This window comes from Heteronotia binoei, chromosome 13 (assembly GCF_032191835.1).
Source record: "Heteronotia binoei isolate CCM8104 ecotype False Entrance Well chromosome 13, APGP_CSIRO_Hbin_v1, whole genome shotgun sequence".
NCBI classification, from domain to species: Eukaryota; Metazoa; Chordata; class Lepidosauria; order Squamata; family Gekkonidae; genus Heteronotia; species Heteronotia binoei.
In genome coordinates, this window is record NC_083235.1 from 33331693 (window position 1) to 33349735 (window position 18043).

Here is an 18043-nt window from a genome sequence, read left to right on the forward strand (position 1 = left end):
TTTGAACTGTGATTTGTTAATATGATGCCCTGTGAGACAAAGTGTCATTGTTGCCTCCTCTCAAGGGTTAATGTATAAGTAACAGACCTGGCCTCTTCTTGCAGGTGTTGCTAATTAAGGTCTTGGTCTGCCTGGGAGCTCAAGGTCAGGGGAAAGAGTTTCTTCTGAGAATGTGTGGGGAGGGGGAAGATCAGGAGTGATGATGTAAGGTTCTGGAGAATTCTCCTGAAGGCATATTGAGATTGGATATTACTATCACCTGACTTGAGGGGTCAAAACCTATAATTGTAATATTCCCCAGAGGGTAGAAGTTCCTGAGACTTCATGGGTGAAAGGCCTGAATCTATGCTTTTTGAATTGCTGAAATCATCTAACTCTATGCTAATCTGAGGCCTGCTCTTGGATGTAAGTTTTGCTTTTCTTGACCAGTTTCTGAAAGCATTAAGTAGCACAAGCTAGCTTTATTGTTTTGTGTAGGGTTATAGCATGCTGTGTGATAACATCACCAGGAAGTGACATCACGATATTGCTGCCATTGGCAGCTCTAGTTTTTGGGCAAAATTCTATGGTTTGTAGATGATCTTACCATAGAGTTTCCCCCCAAAACTAAAGCATCCTCCTCCAATGTCAGCAATGTGATGACATCGCTTCCAGGTGACATCATCATATTGCCTTGGGGTCAGGATCTCCTCCCACCAACCAGTTGGCTGGTGGCCGGGAGGTGCCCCTCCCGCAAGGCAGGGGTTCCCCTGCCATTGATGGGGTCCTGGCAACCCTAGTTCTGTATGACTTTTGACAATCTGTTGGCTGTAATCTTATCAACTTTTCTTTCAATAGATTACATAAATAGATTTTTAATCAACTTGGTTATTGCGGACACTTTTGGAATTCTGACAAAGGGCAGTGAGCATAATTACAAAATGGCTGGCACAGGAGGTGAAGCCAACTGCTAAATGCCATGGAGTGAGCTTATATATGACTCTAATAAAACAAAGTTTGAGTCCAGTGGCACCTTTAAGACTAACAAAGTTTTATTCTGGGTTACATATAAGCTTTTATTTGCATGCGTATGTCTTCAGATACACTGAAACAGAAGTCACCAACCAGTACATATAGGTAGAAAATGGGGAGGGTGTTGCCAGGAAGCGATAAATATAGCTAAGACTAGATGAAGACAATTGGTAAGACCTGTGAATAGCAGCAAATTAGCATATTTGCAAGTCCTACCAATTCTCTTTGTCCAGTCTTAGCTGTATTTATTGCTCAGTTACTTACACATCTTGACTCTAAGTAACCCTTTCTGGCAACACCCTCCCCACCCTCCACTAGGATTGCCAGGTCCCTCCTGATTCAGACCAACATGGCTACCCACCTGAACATAACTCTAATAGTAACTCTTTGACAGGATGTTTTTAGTCGCATATTAAATCAGAAGTTCTGCTGGGCAAATGCACCACCTAGCCCCTCCCACTTTCTGAAAGCCTTCCACTTAGCTCCTCCCACTTTCTAAAAGCAGGCACCAAAAAAGATGTCAGTGGGTGCCCTGCTCTAACCACTTCAACTGATAAGCTTTTGTATATCTAGCTTTGGTTAAAGGCAGAGGAATGGAACCAATTAAAAACCTGGCAAATTGGCAGCAACCAACTGTGGCCTTAGAAGATCTCTCATGTCCCACTTCAACAAAGATCTCCTTTCTGTGTTCTAACAACAACATAAGCTAAGTCATAAATGTCCGTCATGTCAGTTCATCTAATTGAAGTTATGCACATACCTCTTATCAAAAGGGGAACATCTGGTAAAAATGAAGAGGAACTCCAATTATGTTAATACTCAAGGAACAGGAACTATAAACTACTACATCCTTTTTATAGGCATCCAACCCATACAATATCTACAAAACAGCAATGTTTACATAGCCTGTGTTGAATTTCAAGTTCAGTAGCTACCTAAAAAATATTCACCTGGTTACTATTTATTTAAAAGATTGAGATAACGCACAGGCCAGGATCAGCCTAAGGCAGCTAACAATATAAAACAAAAAACAGAATTCCAAATAAAAAAATAGCTATTGGAAATAACAACAACTTAAAATTTGAGCAATAAAACATACATTTTAAGTAGGGTTGCTAGCTCCAAGTTGGGAAACTCCTGGACAATTAGGTATGGATCCTGGGGAGAACAGGGACCTTGGTACACTACAATGCCATAAAGTCCACCCACCAATGCATCCATTTTCTCCAGGGGAACTGGAGATGAGCTGTAATTTTGGCAGATCCCCAGGTCCCAACTGGAGGCTGGCATTCCTAATTTAAAAAAAAAAACCTAGTAAATCCAACAGTATTCAACCAACATAAAAGTAAGCAGAGAACAGGACAAAGAGATAAATTCAGAAAAAAAATTGGTTGAATGAAGATGAACATATGAAGCTGCCTTATACTGAATCAGACCTTTGGTCCATCAAAGTCAGTATTGTCTACTCAGACTGGCAGTAGCTCTCCAGGGTCTCAAGCTGAGATTTTCTCACGCCTATTTGCCTGGACCCTTTTTAGTTGGAGATGCCGGGGACTGAACCTGGGACCTTCTGCTTACCAAGCCAGATGCTCTACCACTGAGCTACCATCCCTTCCTCCAAGTCTGCCTTATTCTGAATCAGACCCTTGGGTCCATCAAAGTCAGTATTGTCTACTCAGACTGGCAGCGGCTTTCCAGTGTCTCGAGCTGAGGTTTTTTCACACCTATTTGCCTGGACTCTTTTTAGTTGGAGATGCTGGGGACTGAACCTGGGACCTTTTGCTTATCAAGCAGATGCTCTACCACTGAGCCACCATCCCTCTCCACTTTTGGTTTGTACTTACATGCCAGTAATGCAGGCACCAGGGTGAGTTTCATGACAGAGGGCATATTGCAGTTGGGATACCATCACTAAGAAGATCTAATTTCCAGTTGCTGTCTACATTACTTCTGTGCACAGGGCCACCAATGAAATGAAGACCTTATGACTGGTGAGTTGGACAGGAAGGGAGGAGACAGTTTGTTCACTACCCTGATCCCTAGGCATTTAGAGCCATGAGGGTAAAAACTAGCACTTTAAACTGCACCTAGAAACAGATCGCACTTACCCTAGGGCTGCCAGCCTCCTGGAGATCTCCCGCTTTTACAACTGATCTCGAGCTGGCAGAGATCCGCTCCCCTGGAGAAAATAGTGGCTTTGAAGGGTAGACTCTATGGCATTGTACCATACTGAGGCCTCTCTCTCCCCAAACCCCTCCCTCTCCCAGATCTACCCCCAAAGTCTCTGGTATTTTCCAACTCAGACCTGGTAACGCTTCTTGCCCTTGGCATCAGCCTATCTCCTGTGTTTTTGATTAGTTGAAACTCCAGGATAAAAGAAGTTCCACAAAAACACGTTGCAGTAATCTAGCCCAGCAGTCTCCAATCTTTTTGGCACCAGGGACCAGTTTTGTGGAAGACAATTTTTCCACGGACTGGGGTAGGTAGGTATGGTTTCGGGATGATTCAATTGTGCACTTTATTTCTATTAGTTTGGTGTGGTAGTTAAGTGTGCAGACTCTTATCTTGGAGAATTGGGTTTGAATCCCCACTCCTCCACTTATAGCTGCTGGAATGGCTTTGGGTTAGCCATAGCTCTCGCAGGAGTTGTCCTTGAAAGGGCAGGTGCTGGGAGAGCCCTTTCAGCCCCACCCACCTCACAGGGTGTCTGTTGTGAGGGGAGAAGATATAGGAGGTTGTAAGCCGCTCCGAGTCTCTGATTCAGAGAGAAGGGCAGGGTATAAATCTGCAGTCTTCTTCTTCTTTTTGAAACCCAGTCAATGCATTCATTTTTAGGATTCTATAGTTCATCTAAAATATAAATTATATATATGTGTGTGTGTGAAGACCTATTTTAGCAAGGAGCCCTGTGGCGCAGAGTGGTAAAGCTGCAGTCTGAGCTCTCTGCTTACAACCTGAGTTCGATTCCGGCAGAAGCTGGGTTCAGGTAGGCGGCTCAAGGTTGACTCAGCCTTCCATCCTTCTGAGGTCGGTAAAATGAGTACCCAGCTTGCTGGGGGGAAGGTGTAGATGACTGGGGAAGGCAATGGCAAACCACCCTGTAAAAAGACTGCCGTGAAAAAGTTGTGATGCAATGTCACCCCAGGGTCGGAAACGACTGGTGCTTGCACAGGGGACTACCTTATTACCGTTTAAAAGACCTTTTTATTGGACACTAACTTACATATGAATGTAAAATGACCCTCCCTTCCCTTTTTGATGGCATACCTTTGGAGGGAAAAACCTAGTTTTGCATTTGAGTAAATTAAAAGAAATTTACTTCATGCAGAAGTCATGCAGAAACAAGTGTATATGCCTGCCACAATGTAGAATCTGTGACCAATTTTGGGTCCCTGGTATCTCTATCATATTTTTATCCTTCTTCCAAGAAACTCAGGAAGGCTGCCTTGATTCTCCTCTCCTCCATTTTATCCTCACAATAACCCTGTGATGCTCAGAGAAAGAGGCTGGCCTAAAATCACCGAGGAATAAGGTGCCAGCTCCGTGTTGGGAAATACCTGGAGATTTTGTGGGGTGGAGCCTGAGGAGAGCAGGGTTTGGGGAGAGGAGAGACTTCAGTGGGTATAATGCCACAGAATCCACCTTCCAAAGTGACTTCTCCTGATCTCTGTTGCTTAGAGATTAGTTGTAATAGCAGGAGATTAGTTGTAATAACGGGAGATCCCCAGCCATCACATGGAAGTTGGTAATCCTACCCAGCCCAGAAGCTAGGCAGCTGACTAGAGATTTGAACCTGGCTCCTTTTAGTCCTAGTCTGATGATGTTACTGACTGTAGAAAAGAAGCAGAAGCAAATATGGTTACTAGTTGATTCCCCTTCCCCCAAAAAACTCTGACCTGGCTTGCCACTGTGCATTTAATAGCAGCTTGAGCTGCTGAAAAGACAGTGTTGTATGGCCTGGATATAAACATTCACACCCTTCTAATGTCAGGACATCAAACTACCATTAAAGTATGGTTGCCAGCAGGGGTCATTTTGTAGAAAATAGATGGTGGCGCACATCCAGGGATTGTTATGCAGCTGCACCTACTATTCAATGGACAAGGTAAGAGGGAGGAGGTGGAACTCTCAGAAAGGTTCAGGAGCTGTGCTCCTATGAGCTCTCACTGAATCTGAGACCTGGTTGCCAGTCTCCAGGTGGTGGCTGGAGATCTTTCAGAAATAGAACTGAGCTCCAGGCAACAGAGATCAGTTCCTCTGGAGAAAATGGCAGCTTTGGACTCTTGTAGGGTTGCCAGCCTCCAGGTGGGGCCTGGAGATCTTTTACAACTGATCTCCAGCTGGCAGAGATCAGCTCCCAGTTGAGGGAGAGACTCTGCTGAGGCTTAGTGGCCCAACAGAGGGACGCACACCTACGAGGAAGGTGGTTGCTGAGTCCTGAGCTTTAGCAGGAGCTTCCCCACTTGATAATTGGGACATTGCTGGAGGCCCATTTAGCCCCTTGCTCAAGGCTGGGCTCTCTGTGGAAGCAACAAGTCGCTTTCGGCACAACTTGCGTCCACCCCGCTCTTGCATCCTTGCTTGTACTCTTCGGCTTTCTGACTCCCAGCTCCAGACGACCTCACTTTCCGCTCTCTGACTTGGCATTCTGACTCAGCTTTGGTTTGAACTCTCTGGTTTGACCCTGGACTGGACTTGGACTCTACTCTCACCCACACCCAGCTCGTGACACAAGGTTGACTCAGCCTTCCATCCTTCCAAGGTTGGTAAAATGAGTACCCAGCTTGCTGGGGGTAAAGCATAGATGACTGGGGAAGGCAATGGCAAACCACCCTGTAAAAGTCTGCCAAGAAAACATCATGATGTGATGTCACCCCATAGGTCGGTAACAACTCGGTGCTTGCACAGGGGGCTACGTTTACCTTGAATGGGAATTTCAGCAGTGTAGCTTTGTTACAGTTGTTTTTTTTCCTGTACAACTACTAAAGGTACGGGACAGGAGCCTAACCTTCCTTTGTTCTGGTAGCCCTAGGCACATAACTCTACAGTATATGCAGCCTTTTTGAAGCCTACTTCTGTTACAGTTTAAAAGATACATGTAAAATGATTTTACATGGTCTCATAAAAAATGTAGTATCTGGCCCTGACCTGGATAGCCCAGGCAAGACTGATCTCAGAAGGCCACCTCTCTGAATATCCTCTAGGGACCCAGTAGGGGTCAGTTGCCAGAGGTCACCATGACTTCCCGGTGTGCATGTGCAAACACACACAAAATACAGTGAGTCTTAAGGAATACTTAATCTGTTTCCTTGGATGAAACACATTGTCCCAGAAACTTCTAGGGGGAAAAATGTTACCTATAGATGATGAGGCACCTCTTTCAGGGAACCTGAGTAAGGTTGCCAATATGTTCTGTCCTTTAAATAGATTTTAATGGCAATAGGCAGTTGAAGCTTTTCATGTCAAGAATTTAAATGAAATCCCCTGATAACAGCTTGCAGTGAGGGACCAGTTTAAAAGTTGCCAACTCTAAACCAGAGGTATTCCAAGACGGCTGCCTCCCACCCAATCATGTATCTGACTAAATATTGAAATATATGAAGATAGGACAAGAGCTTATGATCGCGAGAGAAGCAGGTTTGAGTTGAAAACAGCAAGTTCTGAGGAAAGAGATGTTGCAGTAAGCAGGGCTTTTTTTGTAGAAAAAGCCCAGCAGGAACTCATCTGTATATTAGGCTATATCCCCTGACATCACCATTGTTTCACACAGGGCTTTTTTTGTAGAAAAAGTCCAGCAGGGGCTCATTTGCATACCAGGCCACACCTCCTGACATCAAGCCAGCCGGAACTGCATTCCTGTGCATTCCTGCTCAAAAAAAGCCCTGGCAGTAAGTGTTCAACCATAATCCCCCCCCCCGCCCATTCTCTTTTTCTTGATCCTTTCCAGCAGAAATTGTTCTTTAATTAGCTGTCTCAGGGCTGCTGTTCTAAATCTGGAATATCAGGAAATTAATACTGGAGAAAAAGGAGTGTTCCCATTTAAAACTTGCTCAACAATCATTGCCTTGGTAGGTCTTATGTTACTGGGCTGAAAATATGATTAGGTTTTGACTCAGAATTCTGTTGACAAACTAATACATGACAAACTACTGAATTGCATTTCAGTATGTATGTATATATTTGGAAAGTATGGGTGCCACCTTTGCAGAGATCTGCTTAAAGCAGTTCACAAAATTAATTTTAAAAGTTGTTGAAAAACAACAGCCATTAATGTGCCACTATTGAAACAAGCCACAAAAACAACACTCAGCAGCCTTAAAAGAATCTTTAAAATAGCTCTCACGCTAGAAGAAGTCCATGCTTTCTCAGTACTGGGCTTATTTGATTTTCTTGAAGGCCATAATTATCTCTGTAGGTTTGTTTGTATTTGTTTTTATTATCCATGCATTCCCTGAAACCTTCTAACTGTATTCTTTCCCCCACAATTTTTGGATCCCAGCAGAATGTGTTGCTGATTGAAAGACTGCCTAAGCACATCTGCAACTATTTTCTGTATGTATAAAAGCTAGTTCCCACCATAATGTTCCACTTCATAGTGATCAAGGCGAGATCAATGAAAAGGGGCAGACCTTTGAAAATTAGGAGCAAGCTTGATTCTCAGTGGCTGAGGCCACCAGGAAACTAGCTTAATCATCCCTTTGGTGGAGACTGAATGACCCTTTTCCTACTTTCATAAAAGGAAAACCTCCCAACATGCTTTGTCTTATGTAAGTGAATGCCTGCCATTCTTTCCCATGAAGGTAAAGGTAGTCTTGCACAGAACCAGTCATTTCTGACTCTGGGGTGAAGTTGCATCACGTTTTCATGGCGGACTTTTTATGGGGTGGTTTGCCTTGGCCTTCCCTAGTCATCTACACTTTCCCCCCAGAAAGCTGGGTACTCATTTTACCAACCTCAGAAGAATGGAAGGCTGAGTCAACCTTGAGCCAGCTACCTGAACCCAGCCTCCGCCGGAATTGAACTCAGGTCATGAGCAGAGAGCTTGGACTGCAGTACTGCAGCTTTACCTCTCTGCGCCACAGGGAAAGATAAAACACAGCACGATCCTAAGCAGTTTGGGATCATTTTGTTATGGCCAGGACTTTCTTTGTAGAAAAAGCCCTGCAGGAACTAATTGCATATTAGGTCACACTCCCTGACATCACCATTGTTTCACACAGGGCTTTTTGATAGAAAAAGCCCAACGGGAACTCATTTGCATATTAGGCCATACCCCCGATACTAAGCCAGCCAGAACTGTGTTCCTGTGCATTCCTGCTCAAAAAAAGTCCTGAAAGGATTATTATTAGTGGTTCTGTGTAACTTTGTAACTCTGCCAGCACACTGAGAAAAAAGGACTTCTACTGCATGTAGCCAAGGTGTACTCTGCTACATTTGAGATAGAATACTGGACTAACTAACTAGTTAACTCCCAATGGTTGGAATGTGTCCAGAGGAGGTCAATTAAGATGGCAAGCGGTCAGAAGACCAAATCAAATGAGGAAAGGTTGAAGAGCTGGGTATGCTTAGCCTGGAGAGCAGACAACTGAGAGGTGATATGATAACCATCTTCAAGATGGAGCAGAATTGTTTTCTGTTGCCCCAGAAGGTTGAATCAAATTAAATGGATTAAAATTACAGTGAAACAATTTTTCAAGTAAACTTTAGGAAGAACTTCTTGGTTCACAGCTTTGGTACAAAAAAGTTTGGGATCATTTTGTTATGGCCAGGACTTTCTTTGTAGAAAAAGCCCAGCAGGAACTCATTTGCATATTAGGCCACACCCCATGACATCACCATTGTTTCACATAGGGCTTTTTGTAGAAAAAGCTCAGCAGGACCTCATTTACATATTAGGCCACACCCCTTGGCCAAAAAAAAAAAAGCCCTGACTAAGGAGAGCAAGTTTGGTGTAGTGGTTAAGTGTGTGGCCTCTTATCTGGGAGAACTGGGTTTGATTCCCCACTCCTCCACTTGCACCTGCTAGCATGGCCTTGGGTCAGCCATAGCTCTGGCAGAGGTTGTCCTTGAAAGGGCAGCTGCTGTGAGAGCCCTCTCCAGCCCCACGCACCTCACAGGGTGTCTGTTGTGGGGGAGGAAGGTAAAGGAGATTGTGAGCCACTCTGAGACTCTTCGGAGTGGAGGGCAGGATATAAATCCAATATCTTCTTCTTCAGATAGTATGACACAATTTACTAATGTGCATTATCACACTAAATTTCCCACTATCTAGTACCCAATTTTGCAACACCTTTCAGAAAATTATATAATCCCTCTTTGAGCTATTTATAAGGATTTTTAAACAATTTTAAATTTCTGGTTGTTAAAATTTTATATTATGTCTCTGTGAAATGTTTTTGCCGCTGTACTCCATTTCTCCTCCTCCTTTTCCTCCTCCTGACAAAATGTTCCTCAGTGGAACAGGCTTCTTTGGGAGGTGATGAGCTCACCTTCTTTGGAGGTTTTTAAGTAGAGGCTAGATGGCCATTTGACAGCAATGCTGATTCTGTGAACTAGGCAGATCATGAGAAAGAGGACAGGAAGGGATGAGTCAGTGCTTGGCTGTTGTGGCGCTTTCTCACATCCCCATGGTAATGCTGATTGCCACTTTGGAATCAGGGAGGAATTTTCCTCCAGGCCAGGGATCTTTGAGGATTTTTGCCTTCCTCTGGGCTTAGAGCAGGGGTCACTGGGAGAGTCAGTGGAGTAGCTATTATTTTCCTGTGTTCTGCAGAGGGCTGGACTAGATGACCCCTGAGGTCCCTTCTAGCTCTACATTTCTGTGTCCACTTGATGAGTCCTTCTCCTAAGAAAGCATTCTTAGAATGGCACTGTTAATCTTCACTGAGTGTTAGCTTACTGCATTCTAGAAGGTTTTGTCCCCCTGCCACTTTTAAAGGTGGGAAAGCATTCAAAAATCCAATCCTTCACCTTCAGTCTGCAGGATTGCCTCTCTAGGAATGTCTGGAAACTCTATGGTAAAACACAGCACCATCTATGGTTTTCAGTGATTCTGAGAGAGGACTGATGTCACTTTCAGGTTGCTGATGGCATTTAAATTTTTCTTTCTTCCACTGGCTGCTGGAGTACCATCAGGCAAAGCCTGTTGGGGGCAGGAAATCTGCCCCCAACAGGCACATGGCATCCGTACTCCCATACGGACCTGCCCAATCACTCCAGTCGTCTTCAGAAGCCTTGTTTGGGGTGTTCCTGCTGTCTGAGGTTAGTCAGGTGGTAACCCCAGTTAGTGCCTTCTTGGTTGTGATGTCCATACTCTTAAACTCCATCTGCAGAGAGATTCATCCGTTCCCCTCCAGCATTATCTCCCACCAGTGTGAAGACTTTTGTTTGGCGTTTCTCACTAACTCTTATTGGCCCTACTCCCTATTTGTTTATATATTATACATGCACATACAAAAGCATGCACGCGCGCGCACACACACACACATTTATATTTTATTTATTCGCATTATTTTACCAAATTTCTGTTCTCACTAGGGCCACCAGAGGTCTTAACACTGTTTTAATTGTTCACAACCTTGGGACCCCTAAATTGGGTGGAAAGGTGACATACAAGTGTCTTAAATAAATAAACTTATGTCTGAAGTGGTACAGTCCAGAATTCTTCAGCTTTTAACCTAAAGATGTTTTGATAGGAATGTTTCACTTACTAATTTAAAGGTGTAGAATCTTTGGTCTGTAAAAAGATGGTAGTTCTCGTTTCATGACAGGTTTCATACCACATGCTGGCTGGCAGATCTTCCTGAAGTGTTTACTGTTGTTTCGTGCCCAACTAAGGATTGCAGGATCAAGACTGAAGCATCAGTTCAAAAGTTAAGAAACAGCTGGCATTTTCTCTCATGTCAGCATTTTAATTGCCCACATGGATTTATTGCAGTTAAGGTCCAAGAGCTGCTTGCTACGTCATGGCTAAAGGCAATGCTTTCCCCAGTGGCTAAAACTACACATACTAGGGGATTCCCTTCATCAAGACCAGCTACAGGAGACTTCTGTTTCCGGAACAGAACAGGGTTTGGTTCCACTGAAGCACAGCATGAAACACTGACCTCTAGACATTTCGGTGTCTCTCCTAAGCGCCTTCAGGATTTCCTCTTTGCTGGCAGTTACTCAGACACACCACCCTAGGAAAGAATTGACACACATGCACAAGGCTATAATCAAAATTCCACGTCAGCCAGGGCAGGGCATTTATCTCGACCAGGCCTTTGCAACCTGAGATTGGAACTGAGCCATCAGCCCTGCCAGGTGCTTGGCAGCCCCTCTCAGTTTTTGTAGTCCCTGGCAGGCATTGCAACAGGGAATTTATTTAACCTCTGCTGAGGAAAAATTGGTATGAACCTGCCTGCATATGTCAGATAACTGGTCTATCAAGCCTAGTATTGTCTGCTCTGTCTGTCATGGAATCTCTCCACAGTGTTGGGCAAAGCCCCCTGTTCTCTGAAACTCTTTAAATGAAGATGTCTGGGGTTGAATTTAAGTGAGGATGGCAGGGACTGGACCTTCTGCATGCACTTAAGGACCTGAATACATGGCTATGTTTCCCCCAGAACTGCACAGACATGTGTTATGAGGTTTGTGCTGGGCACTTAGGCCATGTAGAGAACCAGTTAGATCAGGACAACAGGAAAGAGGAGCTTATGTGTCTGTCCCTAAAACTTTTCCCTGCTCTCTTAAGGTCTTGGAGGTGGGCTGCTTTTTGTCCCAATGGCAAAACAAGGCATATCCCAGTTTGCCAGTAGATAGGCTTGCCAATCCCCAGGTCCCAGCAGGAGTTCTTCCGCTTTCCAAGGCTCCTTCCCGCCTCCAGTCAGCTGGCTGGTGGGGGGAAGCCCCTCCCACAGAGGACCATGTGCCTTTCCAGCTCCAGAGGCTCCAGTCTCCGATTGAAAGGCTTCCTCTTGGGATAGTGTGTTACTTGGAAGAAGTTGGCAGCAACTCATGAGTAGAGAGGCCACTCCCTCGCTTCAGAGCCACCAGAAATAGGGGGAGGGGGAGGGAAACGTTTGCTGAGCACTTCATTATTCCCTATGTGGAGATCGATTTTCATAGGGTATAATGGGAAATTGATCTGGAGGTTTTGGGGGCTCTGGGGGAGCTGTTTTTTGAGATAAGCACCGAATTTTCAGTATAATATCTAGTGCCTCTCCCCAAAGTACCCCCCAAGTTTCAAAACGATTGGACCAGGTATGAGCCCCAAAAGAAGGTGCCTCTATCCTTCATTATTTCCTATGGAAGGAAGAAATTTAAAAAGGCATGCTGTCCCTTTAAATGTGATGGCCAGAACTCCCTTGGAGTTCAATTATGCTTGTCACACCCTTGTTCCTGGCTCCGCCCCAATGTCTCCTGGCTCCGCCCCCAAAGTACCCAGATATTTCTTGAATTGGACTTGGCAACCCTACCAGTAGATGGTGTAGAATATATTTTACCATTAGGGAACTTTTCCTGTTTTTTGACCAGAATACTTGTATCTCTGATTGGATGGGCAGAAGTTTTGGAGGGAAAACTTGCCCAGTGAAGAAAAGAAGGGTGGGACCTGGGAGGAAACAACAAAAGTACTAGCTAGAGAGGGAAGTGTGTTCTCTCTGGAAGGGCTGAGCTGCAGACAGGGCTGCAGCAGGAGAGTTCACTCATCTAAAGAATGGTGAGCCAGTTGGAATCAGAAGGAAGGGAATTCATAGTTAGTCACATCAGGACTTTTATTTTTCTTTGTGCCACCTTTCTGTTTTCCGTGTTCACTGTTGCACTAAAAGTTTTACAACCCACTTCTTTGTTCCTGAGCACTTATAACCAGTGTTCCCTCTAAGCTGAGTTAGCGTGAGCTAGCTCATAGATTTTTAGTCTTCAGCTCATAGATTTTTGTTTTAGCTCAGGAAGGATAATCCCAGAACACAATTATTTAAGCAGTAGCTCGCAACTTTAATGCCAGTAGCTCACAAACTGGAATTTTTGTTCCTGAGCACTTATAACCAGTGTTCCCTCTTAGCTGAGTTAGCGTGAGCTAGCTCACAGATTTTTAGTCTCCAGCTCACATATTTTTGTCTTAGCTCAGGAATAGGGTTGCCAAGTCCAATTCAAGAAATATCTGGGGACTTTGGGGGTGGAGCCAGGAGACATTAGGGGTGGAGCCAAGATCAAGGCTGTGACAAGCATAATTGAACTCCAAAGGGAGTTCTGGCTATCACATTTAAAGGGACGGCACACCTTTTCAATGCCTTCCTTCCATAGGAAATAATAGATAGGGGCACCTTCTTTTGGGGCTCAGAATTGGACCCCCTGGTCCAACCTTTTTGAAATTTGGGGGTTACTTTGGGGAGAGGCACTAGATGCTATACTGAAAATTTGGTGCCTCTACCCCAAAAAACAGCCCCCCCCAGAGCCCCAGATACCCACAGATCAATTCTCCATGATTTTCTATGGGAATAAATCTCCATAGGGAATAACAGAGTTCCCAGCAGATATTTCCCTCCCCCCCCCCTGCTTTCTGATGACCCTGAAGCGGGGGGAGGGCCTCCAAACTGGGGGATCCCCTGCCCCCACCTGGGGATTGGCAACCCTACTCAGGAAGGATAATCGCAGAGCACAATTATTTAAGCAGTAGCTCGCAACTTTAATGCCAGTAGCTCACAAACTAGAATTTTTGCTCACAGGACTCTGCAGCTTTGAGGGAACATAGTTTATAACCAAATTATTGTTTGTTATACTGCATGCCTTTTTGGTCACAGGTAAAAGGTGCTTGCTGAGAAGGAAGAGAGGGGTTGGGTGGGTGCTCTGGACCCTCCCAGACAGACCCTACTAGAGTGGTGGCAGCCTGTAGAGGCCCTCCCTGAACCCCTGCTTGTGATACAGCCCTTCACATATTTGAACATTTCTCCCTTCTTGTCCAGGCTAAACATAACCAGCTTCTTCAGCCTGTATTGATAATAGTTGGTTTTCAACCCTCATGATCATCTTTGTCCTTCTTTGTCTGAAAGCCAATTTGGTGTAATGGTTAAGAGTGGTGGATTCTAATGATGTCACCCGCCCAAATTGCTAGAGTATCTAGGAAAACCATAGAGTTTTCTGGAAGCTCCTAGAATGGCCAGCATGTGATGTCACTTGCAAGTAATGTCATCACACGGGCAATGTCAGGAGGGGGATTCTCCCCCGGCCCGGGAGCCCTGATACAGCTGCTGGGTGACCTTGGGTTAGTCACAGTTCTCCTAGAGCTGTTCTCTCAAGAGCACTTGTTGAAAGAGCTTTCTCCCATCTACTTCACAGGGTGTCTGTTGTGGGGAGAAGAAGGGGAAGGAAATTGTAAGCTGCACTGAGACTCTGAGTGAAGGGTTGGGTATAAATCCAATCTTCTCCTCTTGCTCCCAGGCTGTAGCCAGCATTTCTTTTTAATTTGGAGGGCTTTGAAATAAGTCAGGGGTACCAACGAGAGGCTGTTCAAAAAGGCTGCAACTCCAACTGCTCTGGCCCACTGATCTCCTTGTCCATATCCAGGGGCAGGAAAGACTTGGGGTGATTTGGCATCACCAGCAATTTGGGTGTCTGGCTTGGACAGACAACCCCGCCCCCCCCCCCCCCCCACACACACATGGGGAGGGACAGTGGCTCAGTGGTAGAGCATCTGCTTGGTAAGCAGAAGGTCCCAGGTTCAATCCCTGGTATCTCCAACTAAAAAGGGCCCAGGCAAATAGGTGTGAAAAACCTCAGCTTGAGACCCTGGAGAGCCGCTGCCAGTCTGACAGTACTGACTTTGGTGGACCGAGGGTCTGATTCAGTATAAGGCAGCTTCATATGTTCATATGTTCACGCTGTGAATGCACACACTTTGGGAGTGTGGTAGTGGGCAGCAAAGGTCTCAAGAACATCCCCCCCCCCCATCTCCCTTCTAAGGGACAGTAATTGCATATGCTGGCATGCAAATCAGGCTTTGCAAACCCCCCAAGTGCAAGCTCTGCTTGGGCACCTCATTCTCTTTTCTCAGCATCACTTCCCCTCCCTTCCCTGCATACAAATGTTTCCAGCCTGAAGGAAAATACTACAGCTGGCTCCCAGCAGCGCCAGGAAGCTGCTGCCACGGCACAGCTCAGAGCCCAGCCAGCAAGCCCCGGGCAGCTGTGGCGGGCTCCAGAAAGGAGGCTCCAGCTGGACAGTGGGTGGTGAAGAGGAGCACAGAGGGGGTTTCATCACTGTGGGGCTCTCCTGGCTCCGCTGCCCTCTGCCTCCCTTGCCTGCTTCCCTGGCAGCCAAGCTAGAGCCCTGCTGGCAGAGGCAGGACAGGGAGCATAGCCAAGAGGGCTTCTTAACCAGGAACAGAGTCAGGAGCATTTAAAAGGGCCACTCCTCTCCTCACCTCAGACTCTCAGCACAGCCCTGCCCTGCCCAACAAGCCTGGCTGGCAAGCCGGGCTCCAGGAAGCTGCCACTGCAGCACAACCTGGTCCCGCAAGCCTGGCTGGTGATCCCTGAATGGCGGCAGCGTGCTCCAAGAAGCTGTTGCTGCGGCATGGTACAGCCCAGCCCTGCAAACCCTGAATGACAGTGGTTGGCTCCAGGAAGCTGCCACCGCAGCACAACCTGATCCTGCGAGCCCAGCAGCAGACTCCTGGAAGCAGCAAGCAGCAGGTCAGGGGCCCTGATTTGGGGAGCCTCAAGGGGAAGTCAGGGGCAAGGCCCCAAGAGGCCCCACTGTAGCTTTGAATCCTCCTCCTTGCTCCGCTCTTCTAATCTGGCTTGCTCCTGTGTCTTTAATAGGATTTTGATATCCATAAATCAACAGAAATCTTCCTGGCATGGAGCTTGTGATGAAATGTGTATATAATATTATAGGTTTACATAGCAAACTGGAGATAGCAAGGAGGCAGATAAAAGTGCCAGATGGACAAGTCTGATTGGAGCCCTTGAATTTTCTGTGGGCAGAAGTGTTTGGTAATTAAACAGGGAATTGACAGTAGAAGGAAGCTGGCAGAAGGGGAGAGAGCTGAGGAGGTGGTGGCTGTACAGATATTTCAGATTTCAGAGAGACACTTTGCAAACCGTGTGAGATGCGAAACAATACCAATTAATCTACAATGTAGATAAGTGCTGTGTTTAGACGTTATTTTTACCGTTTTATTCTCTAACTGCCTTAATTTAAAGACTAGCACCTTACATATAGGATGTTAATTTTTTAAATGTTTCACTGCATGCAGCTAATGGCTTCTTCAGGTTTCTATCACTATCATGCCTACTCAGCTATAACTGCCACACAGCTGAAGTATAGAGATAGGAAAATTCCCAGGGCATCCACTATCAGAGCAAGGGAGACTGGTTACCCGAGAGTGGCATTGCCAATATTAGATAATCAGTGTGAAGAATTGTCTTGTGTTACGTTAACAAAAGCAATGTCATGGGTTTTTTTTTTAAATTTAAGACCATCCAAATTACACAACAGAGTGTCCATGGTAGTTCTCTGGAACTCTTCATCAGCATGGATTTTTTAAAAAAACAAACAAACAAAGGTTGTAAGGAAGAGAAAAACCGCTTGAATGGCAAATATGCACTTCTAATTCCTTTCAGATCTGGGTCATTGGGGCATGTGTCTTTTCAATCCAAGTATATGGCCAGAATACATGGTTGCTTTACACTGAATCAGGACAGTATTGTCTATTAAGGCGGGCAGCAGCTCTCCAGGGTCTCAAGCAAGGTCTTTCACATCTCCTCCTGCCAGATTTTTTAATTGGAGATGACAGGGATTGAGCCTTCAACCTCCTACTTGTCAAGCAGATGCTCTTCCACTGAGCTATGGAGCTTCCCCATATGGGGTCACATGAAATTGTCTCGGTGTGTCCAGGTCAATATTGTCTACTAAGCCTGGAAGAAGTTTTCTAGGATCTCAGGCAGAGGTCTTTCGCATCAACTCCTACTTGATCCTTTTAACTGGAGATGGCAGGAGCTGCCCTGAGCTCTAATTTTGAAAGTGGCACTTATGGAAGGGGAGGTGAACCTTAGCCACATGTGGCTAAAGCCACTAACATTAACGCAGCCACCACATTTAGGATGACTCTCAAAAGGTGCTGCCTCCAGCACCGGTGCTAAGGTGCCATGCCTGCCGCTCCAGGCAAGGTGTCCCCTGCCTTCCACAGGCAAAGCACGCCTCCATCTTCTCCCCCAACAGACACCCACCCAGTTTTGCTGTAGCCGCTGGAGCTCCCTTCCTTGCTGCGCCTCCATATGGCACAGTGCAACACGGCCTGGCTGTGGGTGCTGTGATCCGGACGCACATCTGGACACACGCCCCACCTCCACCTCTGCTGCTTCCTCCCTTGTGATTTAAAACGTGCAGGAAGGTGCTGGAAGGACCTGCCAATCAGCTGATTGGCAGAGCCTTCATTTGCCAGGAGGAAGAGAAGCAGTTCTCCCTTTCTCGCTTGCTTGGGGGGGTGGGGTTGCCCAATTCAGCGCCCTATAGGGCTGTGCCTGAAGGTGACCACCTACGGTTGCCTAATGAACACACTGACCCTGGCTGCCTCTAAAGTGCACCCCAGATTGTTCAATATAGGTGCATTTTGCAGCCCACATCTCAAGATTAAGCTGGCCTTGTATGCTGCAGCCTTTTAATTTTTGTTTTAAATCTAGTGTAATTCCTCTGTATAGACTCCAGTGTCTTAAAGGCCAGTCTGTGTAAAAGAAATGCTTTTGTTAGGAGAGCTTTCTGCAATTTCCTCTCCCATTATTCTTGGCAAGTGCTGATAAGATGCGTGATGCTTTTTAACTTTTGCTTCTCGACAATGAGAGTCAGTTTTGTTCATGAAGGGAGTCGGATTAGATTTCTGAACACTGAAACGCTTGGGAAAAAAAGCCTTCTTGAGAAAACTCAGCATTGACGGGTGCTGTATCTGTGGGCACAAGCCCTGTAACGTTGCATGTTTCTTTTCCTGGTGGTTCTTCTTTGACAGGGATGTGCCCTCCTTAGCAGAAATGGACAAGAGGAGTTTGTTCCTGTT